This window comes from Poromitra crassiceps (assembly GCF_964638095.1).
Source record: "Poromitra crassiceps genome assembly, chromosome: 1".
Taxonomy (NCBI): Eukaryota; Metazoa; Chordata; class Actinopteri; order Beryciformes; family Melamphaidae; genus Poromitra; species Poromitra crassiceps.
In genome coordinates, this window is record NC_139623.1 from 93563506 (window position 1) to 93578476 (window position 14971).

Below are 14971 nucleotides of genomic sequence, written 5' to 3' on the forward strand. Positions count from 1 at the left end.
GCTGCGCTTTTGTTCGGCGTCTGTTCTATTTGTTCTGCGAGCCGCGAGCAAATCTGTCAAGCTCAACCGCTCAACAGAGCAGATCATACCAGACAGGAAGTCAAGGCATAGAGAATCCAGTCAATTGTCAAATAAAACTACCGTAAAATACCAATTATTAGCCCGGGTGTTAATTGACAAAATATGTAGCCAGACCCCGCGTCAATATGGGACCTGTGGCAGTTTGGGACCTGCTTTAATTATTTTTGTACAAAACTATTGCTCAGCAAAGATTGTAAATAGTATGAAATTGTTTATTTAAACCATTTATTTTAATCAGTTGGCTACAGCCCCCCACACGATTGCTTGTCTATGGGGAGAGCCGCGCCTCCCTCTCAGCGCAGCAGAGCATTGCATGCGCTGCCTCCTCCTCTGCTGGCAGGGGAAACAAACATTATAGCCTATCATACTCACATTTCTCAATCAGAGATGTCGGATTTGTAGGCCTACAAAAATCTTCAGAAAATGCCTACACAATTTTCATAACTGTCAGGTGTTGCTGGAAAACGAATTTTTAAAAAGTTCATCACTCACGGAGCCTACCCTCTTCAGTAGCGCACATGTGAAAGTGCCGTGAAATACCAATTAGAAGCCGACTTCTATGCCCGCTGGCAGGGAAACATACCGTAGGCACATTTCTCAAAATAATTATTACACCAGAGATGTCGGTTTTAGTGTATAAAAATCTTCAGGAAATGCCTACACAATTTTCAGAATCATCAGATGTTGATGGAAAACGAATTTTGATCAGCAAGTTTCGTGCATGTGTTTTTTTTCCTTCCTCGTTTCCTCGTTCGTCTTCTTCATCCGATTTTTCTTCTTCGTTGTGTTTGGGAGATGCATTCAACAGGATGTCGCAAAGGTAAAAAGAAAACATTGAAAAAACTAACCGGGCGTCAAATTGGGACCTGCTTTTATGTACAAAATATGTATCCAGACCCGGCTTAAATATGGGACCCGCGGCAATTTGGAAGTCGGCTTCTAATTGGTATTTTACGGTAATTTCAAAATAAAAGGCTGATGGTGTTGTTTGTCCTGTGTGTGTGTGTGTGTGTGTGTGTGTGTGTGTGTGTGTGTGTGTTAGAGCTGTCAGTACTGCCCTTAGTGCTCTGTGATGTAAAGGTATCAGTGGGTTGAGGCACATTTTGCTGGAATGCATTTTGATAGATGACTGTTTTCCATGTTACAAAATCCTTGCTTTTCCTCAGGCAGCAAACTCTCTTCCCTCCTTCCCTGCTGTTTGTTGCATAGTGCTAGAGTGACGTGATGTTTCATTACAATAGAATTTACGTGTGTGTGTGTGTGTGTGTGTGTGTATATATATATATATATATATATATATATATATAGCAATGAACCCTTCTGCTTTGGTAGGTGGCTTTGAAATGTTTCTGTGACACTTGTAAATACGTGCGTATCTCTGATTTAGACTGCTTGTGAATTTCAGCAGCAGGGAAGTCTACCGGCGGATAAGGGACTGTGGAGGGGAGATGATCACGTCATATACCCGGAAACAGTAAGGAAAGGGGCGGGGCTAACCACGAGGCTGGCAGAAAAAGGCTGTTCATGAAGTCAGATGTATGGCAGGTCAATGAGGTTTACAGCAGGAGCTGACAGAGGTGGTGAGCAGGGTGAGAGCAGAAGAAATTATCTCTACCTCGGTGTTGAGGAGGGATTAAAGGAGAATTTCGGTTTTTTTGAACCTGGACCCATCTCCTGGCATTAATTATGATCTGATGACTCACCCAGTGATCTCCGCGGCGTTTCTGGCCGTCCTAGCGTTGTTTTGAGATCAATAGCGTCCAAGTCAGTTGTAAAATGGAGCTGATTTGGGGCCAAGTGTGAGCCTGTCTTTACTGCATCTAAATAGCTATTTTTACTCCCGTTTTCGCCAAATATCGTCAGAATCTGATCCCTCAAGAAGCACCACAGTGATATTTCGCCAAAGGCTGTTTCCTGGAGTCCCACAGGGATCAAATTACCTCAAACGTGATCTCAGTCACCAAGTCTCGTGAAGTCCCGCGATACTTTCCTGCTGACTGGCCAAGTACAGGCAGGACGCTTTGCGGTGGTGGTTTTAGCGTAACCTATGTGGGGTTTGGCATAACCTTCGTTATTTCGAATCCCACATAGGTTACGCCAAACCCCACATAGGTTACGCTAAAACCACCACCGCAAAGCGTCCTGCTTGTACTTGGCCAGTCAGCAGGAAAGTATCGCGTGACTTCACGAGACTTGGTGACTGAGATCACGTTTGAGGTAATTTGATCCCTGTGGGACTCCAGGAAACAGCCTTTGGCGAAATATCACTGTGGTGCTTCTTGAGGGATCAGATTCTGACGATATTTGGCGAAAACGGGAGTAAAAATAGCTATTTAGATGCAGTAAAGACAGGCTCACACTTGGCCCCAAATCAGCTCCATTTTACAACTGACTTGGACGCTATTGATCTCAAAACAACGCTAGGACGGCCAGAAACGCCGCGGAGATCACTGGGTGAGTCGTCAGATCATAATTAATGTGAGGAGAGGGCTGCATGTTCAAAAAAACCGAAATTCTCCTTTAACTAGGGTCAGGGAAGAGCCTGATAGCTTGGATGCTTCTTTGACAATGTGCTGTCTTTTTTGTCCAAACTGTCATAGATGAAGTGTGAACGCTCTCTGTGATGAGTGTGTAGAAGTCAACCAGGAGGCGTTGTTTGACTCTATTTCTTCACTGTCATGGCGTCTTCTTCTGGGATTTGCTGTAGATATGGTCATGCAGATGGAATGGATTATATAAGAAGTCATTTAATTGTTTTATCGTATTTGTTCAATGGTTCAAGTTAAGGCTGTGTAAATACCAGCAACATATACAGTAGACTTTGACCAAATATTGCTTGTTAAGCACTTCTGAATAGTCATTACACTTGCAAAAATGTGGTACTTGGAAATTTGTTTGGCGGATGCTTTAGATTTTTGTGCTTTTTACTGCTCTTGCACTCTGGGTAAAGGCTACTTCAAAAAGCATGCATATGGTTTTGCATAAGGTTAGGTTACCCATCTGCTGCTGTGATCCATCATGGACCTTCATAGACTTCATGTGACAGGACACCAGCAGTGCTTTCCACTCCACAGGAGTTCTCACTTCACATGTGACCTTGTGCCACATGGTCCCTGTGTTGTTGACCTGACCAAGAGTGGGCCAATAAAAGCACAGTCAGAAGGTTGAGAAGGTAAATCTTAGTAGATTTTCCTTTTCTATTCACTGAATATACAGCATATCCCCAGCCAAGCACCTCAAATGGATGTGCTTATGCTTCTAGTTTCTGTCTCCCCGTCTCTGTTTCTGTCTGTTTGCCTACTTTCATCTTACTCACATCTTATTTGTGCAATCATCTGTCTTGTGTAATTGTATATATGCTGAAGGAAAGTGCAGGGCATTCATACCCTGAATAGAGCAATAAACTAGAATGGAAAGTATGACTGCAACTAACGATTATTTTTATTATCGATTAATCTGTCGATTACTTCCTTGATTAATTGATTAGTTGTTTGGTCTATAAAATGTCAGAAAATGCTGAACAAAATGTTGATCAGTGTTTCCCAAAGCCCAAGATGATGTCCTCAAGTGCCTTGTTTTGTCCACAACCCAAAGATATTTAGTAAACTTTACTGTCATAGAGGAGTAAAGAAACCAGGAAATATTTGCATTTAAGAAGCTAGAATCAGAGAATTTAGACTTTTTTCTTAAAAAATGACTCAAAACGATTAATGGATTATCAAAATAGTTGTGGATTATTTTTGTCGATCGACTAATCGATGAATCGTTGCAGCTCTAATGGAAAGTAGCCACCATGTTTCATGTGTGTCAGAGGCCTCGCAGTCCAGGGATGACAGACTGGTGACACCTGTCCTTATGATTGGTCAAATTTCATTCCTTGACCTATGAGTCATGGCTATGCACTGCCAACCAACCGGCTGTGTTTTCAAAATATGATGAAAGTCTCTGCCTAACCACCAAATTATGAATGATGGTTAGAGAATCTAGCAACCTAAAGTCTTTGGCGATTAGACTCCATCATGACGTCATTGTGATTTTGAAGGGGGTAGTTAAATCGAGAGTAGAATAGGATATGGAGTCTAGACCTGGACCCCGTGGAGTCTAGACCTGCTGGTGGTGATGGACTCTGAGAACTGGGATGATGAGAAGAGGGCTTCTGGAAATCTCGGAGCTGGAGGAGAATTGGGTGGAGGAGGGTGGCAGCAAATTGCGCTGACATGACAGCAGACAGCGCATGAGAGGAGAGCAGCTTTTATGGTTGCTGGCTAAGAGTGAGATTGGCTGAATAGGAAGATGTGGCTAACTCTGATTGGTTTACCAAAAGCGCTAACGCCCCCTAATCAGCTGTTATGCGGGGGAGCTGGGAAGAGAGAGGGAGAGTGAGTGAATTAGAAACAAGACAATCTTCCTGTCTGAACTTATGCTAAGCTCCATTTCAGACCAATATATCTATCTATCTATCTATCTATCTATCTATCTATCTATCTATCTATCTATCTATCTATCTATCTATCTATCTATCTATCTATCTATAAAGTATATAAAAGGGGCAAGTGGGCAATCTCTGTCTGTCCTCTGTTTACATTTTTGTCCCACTGAATGATGTCATAGTGATGTCATAAGAGCAGGATCCTATTGCATCATAGGCATTGTGTCACTCGAGCAATTGTGGTTTTTGCTTACTTACTTAGGGATTCAGCCCGCCTGAACACAGTGTTTTTCAACCTTTTTCTAAATGATTGCCACAAAGTAAGACATTTCCTCATTAGCATGAACACAAAAGTGGAGTGGGCTCACCAAAAATGAAAAGGCATGACAAATGACATGCTACTTATATTACACCTTCCTATAAACACAGAACTGCTTGTCTGCATAGTCTCTCTTGTCGTAACCAAGAGATTTGCTGAACAAGCAGGAAAAAAAGTTCTTCAGTTAATTCACTACAGATTAAAATCTCACATGATCATTTCCTGGTCGTATTAGGTGCCAGTACCGCAATGATGCTGTCAGGAGGACTTCAACAATACAGTATGAGGCCACCGTTGCTAGGTGCTACCAACTGTGTGATGGAGGCTACGAAGGTTTGTTCCAACAAAGGTTTAGAGAAGCAGGATTTTTGCCAACATCGGCTCTTTCACTGGAACTTGCGACCATAGTTTGACAAGGACACTGTTGGGAAAGGCACCCCAAATTAGCAATGTGTGAGGCTGTGACAATGGCTGACATTAGATTTGACAAAGGACTTGATGGTGAAATGCCAGTGCTCTACAGCAGTCATTGATTTGGTTTAAACACATGAGGCTCTGGTGGCTAAGGTTCATGCCATGTATTTGCATTACTGTGGTTTAGAGTAGGGATGCACCGATTGCGATTTTGTTGGCCGATTCCGATTTCCGATTTTTGAATAGTCTGACTTGCCGATACCGATTTTTGCCGATTCCGATTTTCTTTCTAAGAACAATAATTGACGGGTTATTTTTTGACGTTTTTTTTTTTTTTTTACTTTGCTTTAATAGAAAATTAACATTCATGTCACATTTCTTATCATTTGCATGAGGTAGGACGATCTCACTCAAAAACATCTCAAAATAAAAGTGTTCCAGGTTACTGGACAGAGCTTTTCTTTTTTGTGTAAATACAATGAATATAAAACAATTAATTCCAGTATATCCCACAGCTATCATGCATTTACTTTTCCAAAAGAAAAAAGGTGCAACAGAACAGGGGCTTCAGATGGAAAGTAGCCTATGGCTGAATCTGTTACAAAGCATCTCTTCCCCTATGGGGTTTAATGTTTTTTTTGTATATGTCCCTGCCAAATAAACGAATAAAATAAAATAAATAAACGTCAAAATGTTATCCATGGACAAGGAGTTTATAGCCTATAGGTCTGGAGCCCAGAGACCTTCGAAGCCATGTCCACTCTACAGTTGTGGATTTGGCTGTTATTGAGTAGCCTAGATGAGGAAATGAGTTTGAGTTGACTCAGTTTGAATATCGTAGTTTACACACAGTCCATTTTTTTTAATCCGCCATTCGAAAAAAAATCATCTCGCACAGTAAACCTTGCACACTGGTCCGATGCGTTTTATTATTATGTTCGTCGTTCTATTCGCAATACGAAACAAAAGTCCTCTCCTGTATCCACGTTACAACGTGACTGGCAGATAGCAGCAGCAGCAGGCAGCGGTGATGTGGAGTGCAGCTGGTCGCGGAAGAGGGGTGAGGTGAAGCGAGCCGCTCAGACTGGAGTGGACTCCAAACAACCTACCCGGCCCCTCCAGTCCGCGGCTCCACACTAACGAAGACATGCTGTGGCATGTGTGTAGTGGCAGCTTTTGTTTTGGCTGCAACTCATCCGTCTCGGTCTCGCTGCTTTTGGGTGGGCGCACGTCACTTGAAAATCGGCTCACAGAATCGGCATTTTAGAGTGACCGGCGCAGATCACCGATCGAGGCCGATCACGTGGAAATCGGCCATTTCCGGTCACGTGCCGATCGATCGGTGCATCCCTAGTTTAGAGTCCTACTCAGTCTTTTTCACATCAGCCTTTTTCTCTTTGCCATCTCTCCATTTATTTCCTTATAATGTCAGATGGACATATTCCCTTACAGTAAGTGAACCCTTTTGTAAAAGAGGACCATAGGGAGAAGTTGATGCCAGTCTCTGATAGCAAGTATCACCTTGTTACTTGACAATATTAGGATGGTATCCCACTGACATTAAAAGTCAAAAATAAACACTCCTATCTTGTCCTTAATTGGCTGGACACCAAGGTTAAGCTTGGTTAGGTTAAATTGTTTGAAGTGTTTTATGTTTTTTATGCCTAGTCTTACTACAGTATATGTTTTATATGAGGACCACAATGGAAATAAGCCTTCGGGCTTCTTTGTGTTTTTATCCTCTGTGATTGATATATTCCCTGTTCTTTCATTACTATATGTACTGTTGAGTTCTTTTATTTTATCACCAAATAAATTCATTCATTCATTCATTCATTCAAGCGTCCTAATGGAACATTACATATGCCATGTGGGTTCTTCAGCCCCACATGGTTCAGTGTTGTAGCTTTAATCTAACCTTTGTCTTTACCATTTGATCTTTCATGGGAGTCATATTTGTTTTGGAGGATTTGCTGGTGATTAACACTGCATCCTTGACCACACCCTACTGCTGGCATGGCTGGAGATCCCACATCCCTCTGTGGCCTCCCATTCAAATGTCAGCGGAGTTGTACAGACCAGCTGGCTGCATGTGTCTGTCTGGGATGACTTTCCCCTCATCAGAAGGTCAGAGAGAGAGAGAGAGCAACTGCCGGTGTTTGACAGTCTGCTGATGGGCTGCAGGGCTTGACGCTAAATAGAGTCATATCACTCACTCTGCCTTCACACATGGCCAGAACCAGACCATTTGGATGGAATCTGCGCGTTGCTGTATTTACCGACAGTAGTCAGTCATGTTTTACGTTAATTAGTTAAATAAAGGTTTTTGAATTAACCTAAGAATACAGGTGTTGTAAAAATAGATCCTGAAGACTTATGGTTGGATCACAAGGCTAGTGTTCACAGTGTAAATCTGTGTCAAGACCTGCATGTAGAGATGTAACAAATGAGTCAAATCAGTGTCGCTAGGATACACTGCTACACTTAGACACTAAGAAGTTTCCATATTAGATGTGAAGGACCCTACATGCACTCTGGATACACTGCTACACTTAGACACTAAGAAGTTTCCATATTAGATGTGAAGGACCCTACATGCACTCTGGATACACTGCTACACTTAGACACTAAGAAGTTTCCATATTAGATGTGAAGGACCCTACATGCACTCTGGATACACTGCTACACTTAGACACTAAGAAGTTTCCATATTAGATGTGAAGGACCCTACATGCACTCTGGATACACTGCTACACTTAGACACTAAGGAGTTTCCATATTAGATGTGAAGGACCCTACATGCACTCTGAGGGCAAACAAGAAAAGCAGAAGAAGAAACGCCCCGGTCTCAAAAGACAGAGAGATCCACTGGAGCCGATGAAATAAATGTCTGTTTGTAGGCTCCTCTGTCAACATCACCCAGGTGTTGCTAGGGTCCAGTAAGGGTGGAAAATCCACTCTGCTAGACAAGATACATGTTAATTTAGGAGTCTCCCTTCATGGCCAGCAGCTGTGGCATTTGGCTATGATCCCCTTTGTCTGTATCTCTTTCTGCTTCCCCGCTGGCTTTGAACTCATCTGCAGCACAGTATGGGTGTCACAATCAAATATCAAAGAATGATCAAAGAACACACTTCAAGATTTTCATTATGCATCTTTATTGGCATCCATGTCAAAACTAGAACACTGAAAATAGATCTGCTACAGCTTCCTATCTCGATATATATGCCTGTATACCCACCTCAGGGTCCTGCTGTTTGTACAAACTGAAACTGTATTGCGAGCCACTAGATCTGAAACAACCTGCCCCTAACAAAACCCATTGCTCCATAAGCAATGTAAATGTCAATGGCGTTAAAGTAAATAGCAGTAGTGGTTGTTTTCACTTGTTACGGTTGCTAACGTCTGTGAGTAATCTTGTACAACAGCTGCTAAACTTCATGTGAGGTCTATTTGGTCTCCACCCACAGACATAGACAGACATATAGATGAATATACATGGCCCCATACACTGTTTTACACAGAGACATAGACAGACGTATACAGATGAATATACATGGCAGAGGGGAAACGGAACTGGTTCATCTTCCAATTCCCTCCCTCTCTCTTCCCTCTCTCGTTCTCTCCTCTCTCTCTCTCTCTCTCTCTCTCTCCCCCTCTCTCGCTCTCCCCATCTCTCTTTTCTCTCTCTTCCTCTCTCACTCTAGCCGCTTTCACACACAGATCGCTCAAAATTGCAGTTCAGGAGGCCCGCAAAGCCGGCAGCCTCGCCACAGAAATTGCTTTCACACACAGCCAAGCAGCACCGCCACATTTCTGTCTTGGGGTGTGCTTTCAGGTGACAGCCACCGCGCCCGGATTGAAAGGCGAGCAGAGGCATTTCCACCCAGCTCCTCCTAGCCCAAATTAATATTTTCATAGGTTAGTGTAGCCTACTGTAGGCTACTGTATGATGAACAAATTCATTCAACAACCAAACATCGCCGATGTATGCCTGCCAACGACGTGCAGCTGCGGTCGTTAAGGATCAAACTGATAAAACACGAAAGTGTTATCCACATGCAGCATGGTAACAAAGCTTTCAATATTAATCTGATCGACTTTATGGATCACAGATGCACCATCATGTAGCAGCCTATAAGGTACAAGGCTAATTCTTATATTTTGGTTCCAGTTTTTTGTAAAGCAAATTATTCCCATGAAGTAGCCTAATTAGCGTCCGTTCTGAAAGACGACGCCCGCATATCAAACAGCTGCAGTCTGCATAACGTTCGTCGGGGGAATAGTATAGGCTATAAATGCACATGACTACTATAACGTTAGTAGTTTTTGTAAGGGAATGCACAACAAGCTAGCTAGACAGATTGCCGTTCTGGAGCTGGTTTCCAGAGGGAATATCCTCAGACCAACTCGCCACAGACAGCTATAGTCCTCTGAAGCTTATTATTATATCCATTAATTGTACCTACTAATGTCAACATTGTTTGAGCATAAAGCCTAACCTACTTACTAGGCATGGAGCATTCCTCCTGGCGCCCCTGCAGTCATGACTGTACAGGCTACTCTTTTTTACTTTCACTTATGCCTTTCTTGCTGCATGGGGTGATTTCCCCTGTTTTTTTTTTTATTAATGAGCTGACCATTCGCACCGTTCCGGCTTGCCGCTCCTACGCTTTCAGGTGGAGGCGGGTTGCAGGGTAATCCGGTGCTGTGACTAGGTCCACTGGCGGAACGAAAGGCGTACAACAATTACCCACCAACCCGCGTTCACAACTTTCACATCGGAGGCGCGATCTCATTTTCCGTGCATTTTCCGGCTTTCAAGGCCGGTGTGAAAGCAGCTTCTGTCCCTCTGCTTGCCCACGGCACTCAGCAAGAAAGAAGCTGCTGTCACAGACGTGACGTGACACTGTGGCTTTTAAGGGGAGTGGGCATGATCTCACACCTGTGAATACTGTTTTGGGCATAAATACGCCTATGGAGGTTTGCACGAGATGACGCCAAGCGCAGCGGGCCGACACGCCCACAATTAAGGCGCTATTCCAGCGCAAAATGGCCGCTAATGCAAAATTACCGCCTTTGCGACGATAGAGCCCTTAGACTTGCCAAAAAGCTGTTTTCAAGCCAAAAAAAACCTGTTATAAAGTTTTTATATTTTTTCGGATGAGAAGGTAACATTCCAAATATGTGACCAGTTTATCAGAATAACACCTATTTGGACATTTTTAACGAGCATTTTTACTAGTACAGTAATACTCAACTGGCGGCCCGGGCGACATATGCGGGCCACGATATGGTGCAGAGTGGCCCCCCAACCAGTTCCAATTCACAATGAAAACTAACGTTAAATAAAGTTTGACTGAGCTCCAGCTAAATTGTCAAATATTGCTGCCTGCTCGCCACTCAGGCATTTATATGTACTTAACTAACTTAACCTAACTAATACAGTAACTATCCTGTGTGCACAAAATTGTCAGACTAAACTTAAGCTGGCACCCCCAAAAAACTACAATGTGCTACAGAAAAATGTACATTATTATTGTTTGTTTATTATGGCCCCTGGCCTCCTGTCATTTTGCAGAAGTGGCCCCCGAGCAAAGCAAGTTGAGTATCCCTGAGCTAGTATCTGTCAATCCCTACTGTAGGCTACTGTAGTGAGAAAACACTGTCGACGTGCATTTGTAACTAATGTTAAATGCCGACCGGGTACAGCCATCGGCTCCTCGCAGCAGTAACGCTATGAGCAAGTCTGAAGTTGGTGCTGCAGTATAGCTGCTGAATACAGTTTATCGATGTTTACCGGCCGGCTAACGCTAAACCGGAAGAGACGGAAGAGAAAAAGTGGGCGTGGCAACATAAGGTGAATACAGATGAATATACATGGCAGAGGGGAAACCCACCCAAACTCAGTTCACCCACCTTTTTATTTATTACACAGTAATACTCATCCCACTCTTTATGATGTAAATGCATAGTAAACATGACAGTAAAGCCACTTCTAAACATGAAGTCTGGACCATGTCCGGCTAGCCAGAGCAGGATATTTTCCAGTTTTACCTTTCTAGACATGAGGAGTCTTTGTTTAGAAACAGCTGGGAATGGTCCGTATTCTCTCTGCCGATGGCGAGTAGAGTGGGTGCGGTAGGGTGGATCGATAAAAAGAAATGTGATGTGGAAACAGCTTTAGCGAATCCGTAACCAAACTCGATTCAAAAACATGCAGTTTTAACGGAAGATGCATTCCGACGCATTCAGGCGATAACGTGGGGTGGCAATGTGCCAGAAAAAGTGAGCGCTTGCCTTTGTTACATCGCCCAAAAGCCGCCACTATCCTTATGAGACTGATATGACAATTTGGTTTGGTGTCTAAATAAGCCATAACTGAACTTTTAGACAGGTGTGCGGCCTTATCCACACTGGTGCCCCTAATCTTACAGAGAATACAATATTTTCTGTCAAATCTCATACATTAATGAATATTAATAATTCATAATTATTAATAATCATATTTCATAACCAAACCAGCTCCTACGAGCACAACAGTATATACAGGTGAGACCATACGAACTAAGACATTCTGTAGACAGACAGACAGACAGACAGACAGACAGCTGAATGCTTTTCCAGAGGCAAGACTAAAGAATGAAAAATATTACTCTGAATTATTGGTGGATGTACATTTTCTGACAGAAAAAAAAGCTTCTTCATTGAGTATAAATCATCTCAAAAATACACTCCATTACCTCACAACAAACTAGATAGAGACACCGCCATGTCAAGGCCTGACAGTCTTTCAGAAGCGGTGGCAGTAATAGCGACAGACCGGTGTAGATATGAGAAGAGTTGCAAAGCTTCCCTGACAGGCATTGGCTTCACACCCTTGTTGGCCAGGAGTCCGTGGGCATGCCCTGAATTAGCACAGGGCTTTCCCACTGTGTGAGAATGCTTTGGTGGCTGCAACATCGCCTGTTACTCTGAGCCCTGTGTGAACACTTGGCTACAGTGGCGTCAGAGGGGCTTTCTCAGGGACACAAAATGTATGGACTCCTAGTTGTCAATAAAGTCATCAGTGAATATTCAGTTCAGTGAGATTTAAGATATATCCAGGTTGTGAAAACATGAGTATAAAATAGTAATTGGATCACGATCACATCCATCTTGCCACGCTCCAATCTCTTGGTTTGAATCTTTGGTCTGATACCAGCAAGAGCGAGCCTGTGATAGACGTGATAGACAGATGGTTCATCCAATCACCTGCCAGGTATCTTTTGAAAGTGCCTGTCATTTTAAACGGTTTCCTGAACGACTCATTCCCAGATGGTTATGTGAAAACAAACCATTTGGCAGTGCCAGGTCTTCAAAAATAAAGTGCTCAAAATTGGCTTCATAAGAAAAGGTACAGACAGAGCAACCCTAAGCAAGCACACACACATAGCTCGCTTTTTCCCAAGAAAAAGTTAATTTCAAGTTTTGAAATGTCTACATGCATAGTTATTCACATCAAATCCCAGTACTGACTGAGTGAAAAAAGAATAATCAAAATGAGATTTCTTGTCAATATTATGTAGCCTAAAACTTTACTTTAAAGATAAATAAAGAAAAGAAAGCACTCGTGTAATTTAGTGCTGTGATCCTTTAAGAAACGTATGTTGTATTTTGAAGTGGCATGGTTTTTACAGAGCGGTGGACTCTCAGTAGCTAAGATAACACGCCTGGAACTCAGGAAAAAGACACTCATGAAATTCAGTCAGGAGACGCAATACTGGATATTTCATATTTCCTTTAAAGTTGTCACAAAAAACACTTTAAATTTAATGGGCTTTGTAGATATTTAATTAGGCAATACAAGTCTGTTGATTATAAGCCATCCTTCAGAGGTCTTGAAAGCATTAGTCTTTCCTTTTTAGTATACCTCTATTATATTCAGTTACATTTTCGTCCTTAGGGATAAGGTGAGAAGCTCATCCGTGAGGGACTCGCAGTACAGCCGCTGCTGTAGTTGAGGTGGTTCGGGCATCTGGTAAGGATGCCACCTGGTCGCCTCCCTAGGAAGGTGTTCCAGGCACATCCAGCTAGGGGGAGAACATGGGGCAGACCGAGGGCTAGGTGGAGAGATATCTCCACGCTGGCCTGGGAACACCTCAGGATCCCCCAGTCAGAGCTGGCTAATGTGGCCAGGGAAAGGGAAAAGTTTGGGGTCCCCTTGCTGGAACTGCTACCTCTGCGACCCGATCCCGGATAAGCGGTTGAAGATGCATTAATATATTTTCGTCCATAATTGACATTATATCGATATCATATCCAAAAACTTTTTTTTGCAATACAGGCACGCACGCACGCACGCGCACAGACATCAATCAGGCCCACATTTTCTACTTTATGTAATAGAGCAGTTTGCCACCCGGCGAGCATTAGAGGAGAGGTAGGATGAAAGCTTCTTGGAGCGACAGACAGTTCTATGAAAGGTGCGCTGATGAGTGGGCTGGAAATCGTGACAGCCGGTCTGCCGCGAGTAGGAAGGAGAGGAAGGGAGAGAGAGAGAGAGTCAAGAGGGAGGGGGTTACAGGTAGGAGTGTAGCACGGTGAATATAGTAGCTGCTGTAGCTGCAGCCCTGTCTTACTGAGAAAGCCAACATGTCTCGTCCACACACCCACACTGCCTGGGCTGCTGTCCTAGGAGATGAATGCTACATTGTTACATCTTTTTCTGTTTTTTTAATACTCCCTCCCTGCCATGGCAGTACAGATGTATATGTGTTCTGTTTTTTTAATACTCCCTCCCTGCCATGGCAGTACAGATGTATATGTGTTCTGTTTTTTTAATACTCCCTCCCTGCCATGGCAGTACAGATGTATATGTGTTCTGTTTTTTTAATACTCCCTCCCTGCCATGGCAGTACAGATGTATATGTATTCTGTTTTTTTAATACTCCCTTCCTGCCATGGCAGTACAGATGCATATGTGTTCTGCTTTTTTAATACTCCCTCCCTGCCATGGGCAGTACAGATGTATATGTGTTCTGTTTTTTTAATACTCCCTCCCTGCCATGGCAGTACAGATGTATATGTGTTCTGTTTTTTTAATACTCCCTCCCTGCCATGGCAGTACAGATGTATATGTATTCTGTTTTTTTAATACTCCCTCCCTGCCATGGCAGTACAGATGCATATGTGTTCTGCTTTTTTAATACTCCCTCCCTGCCATGGCAGTACAGATGCATATGTGTTCTGCTTTTTTAATACTCCCTCCCTGCCATGGCAGTACAGATGCATATGTGTTCTGCTTTTTTAATACTCCCTCCCTGCCATGGGCAGTACAAATCCAAGATTTCTATGTTTCACACATTTAAACTACAGCATTCTTCATCTTCTTTGAAAGGATTTTCCAGTCAGTCTTATATGACATAAGACACACACCATCTCTTGTCCACTGAGACACATATGTATTTGATCACTGATTTTAGTGTTTTATTTGTTTGTAATATCAGTTATTATTGGGCATGGAAATTGTATATTGAGTGAGTGAGCGGCTATGAAAGGAAAAATTCTGCACTTGTCATTGGAGCTGGACTTGTTCATCATTCATATTTAGAACAGCAGCTCATTAAGGAAAGATTGTTGTTGGTGTCTCAGGCTCTCTCACACAGCAGTGTGAAATATCTGATCCCAAGACAGTGACCTGTGTGGAATCCAGCCCTCTGTTTAAGGCAGTTGGTGCTTTTCAATCT

General features: G+C 42.9%; 1 protein-coding gene across 2 annotated transcripts in view; it reads left to right on the forward strand.

The window, feature by feature from the left end:
- ncalda (neurocalcin delta a) overlaps positions 1–14971 on the forward strand; it is a 132473-nt gene that overhangs the window by 16361 nt on the left and 101141 nt on the right. The window contains exon 4 of one of the 2 annotated variants that reach the window (XM_083634384.1): positions 1487–1555. The exons of the other annotated variant lie outside the window; for it this stretch is intronic. The gene's annotated coding sequence lies outside the window, so the exon portion shown is untranslated. The remainder of the gene's footprint in view (positions 1–1486; positions 1556–14971) is intronic. 2 annotated transcript variants of the gene reach the window in all.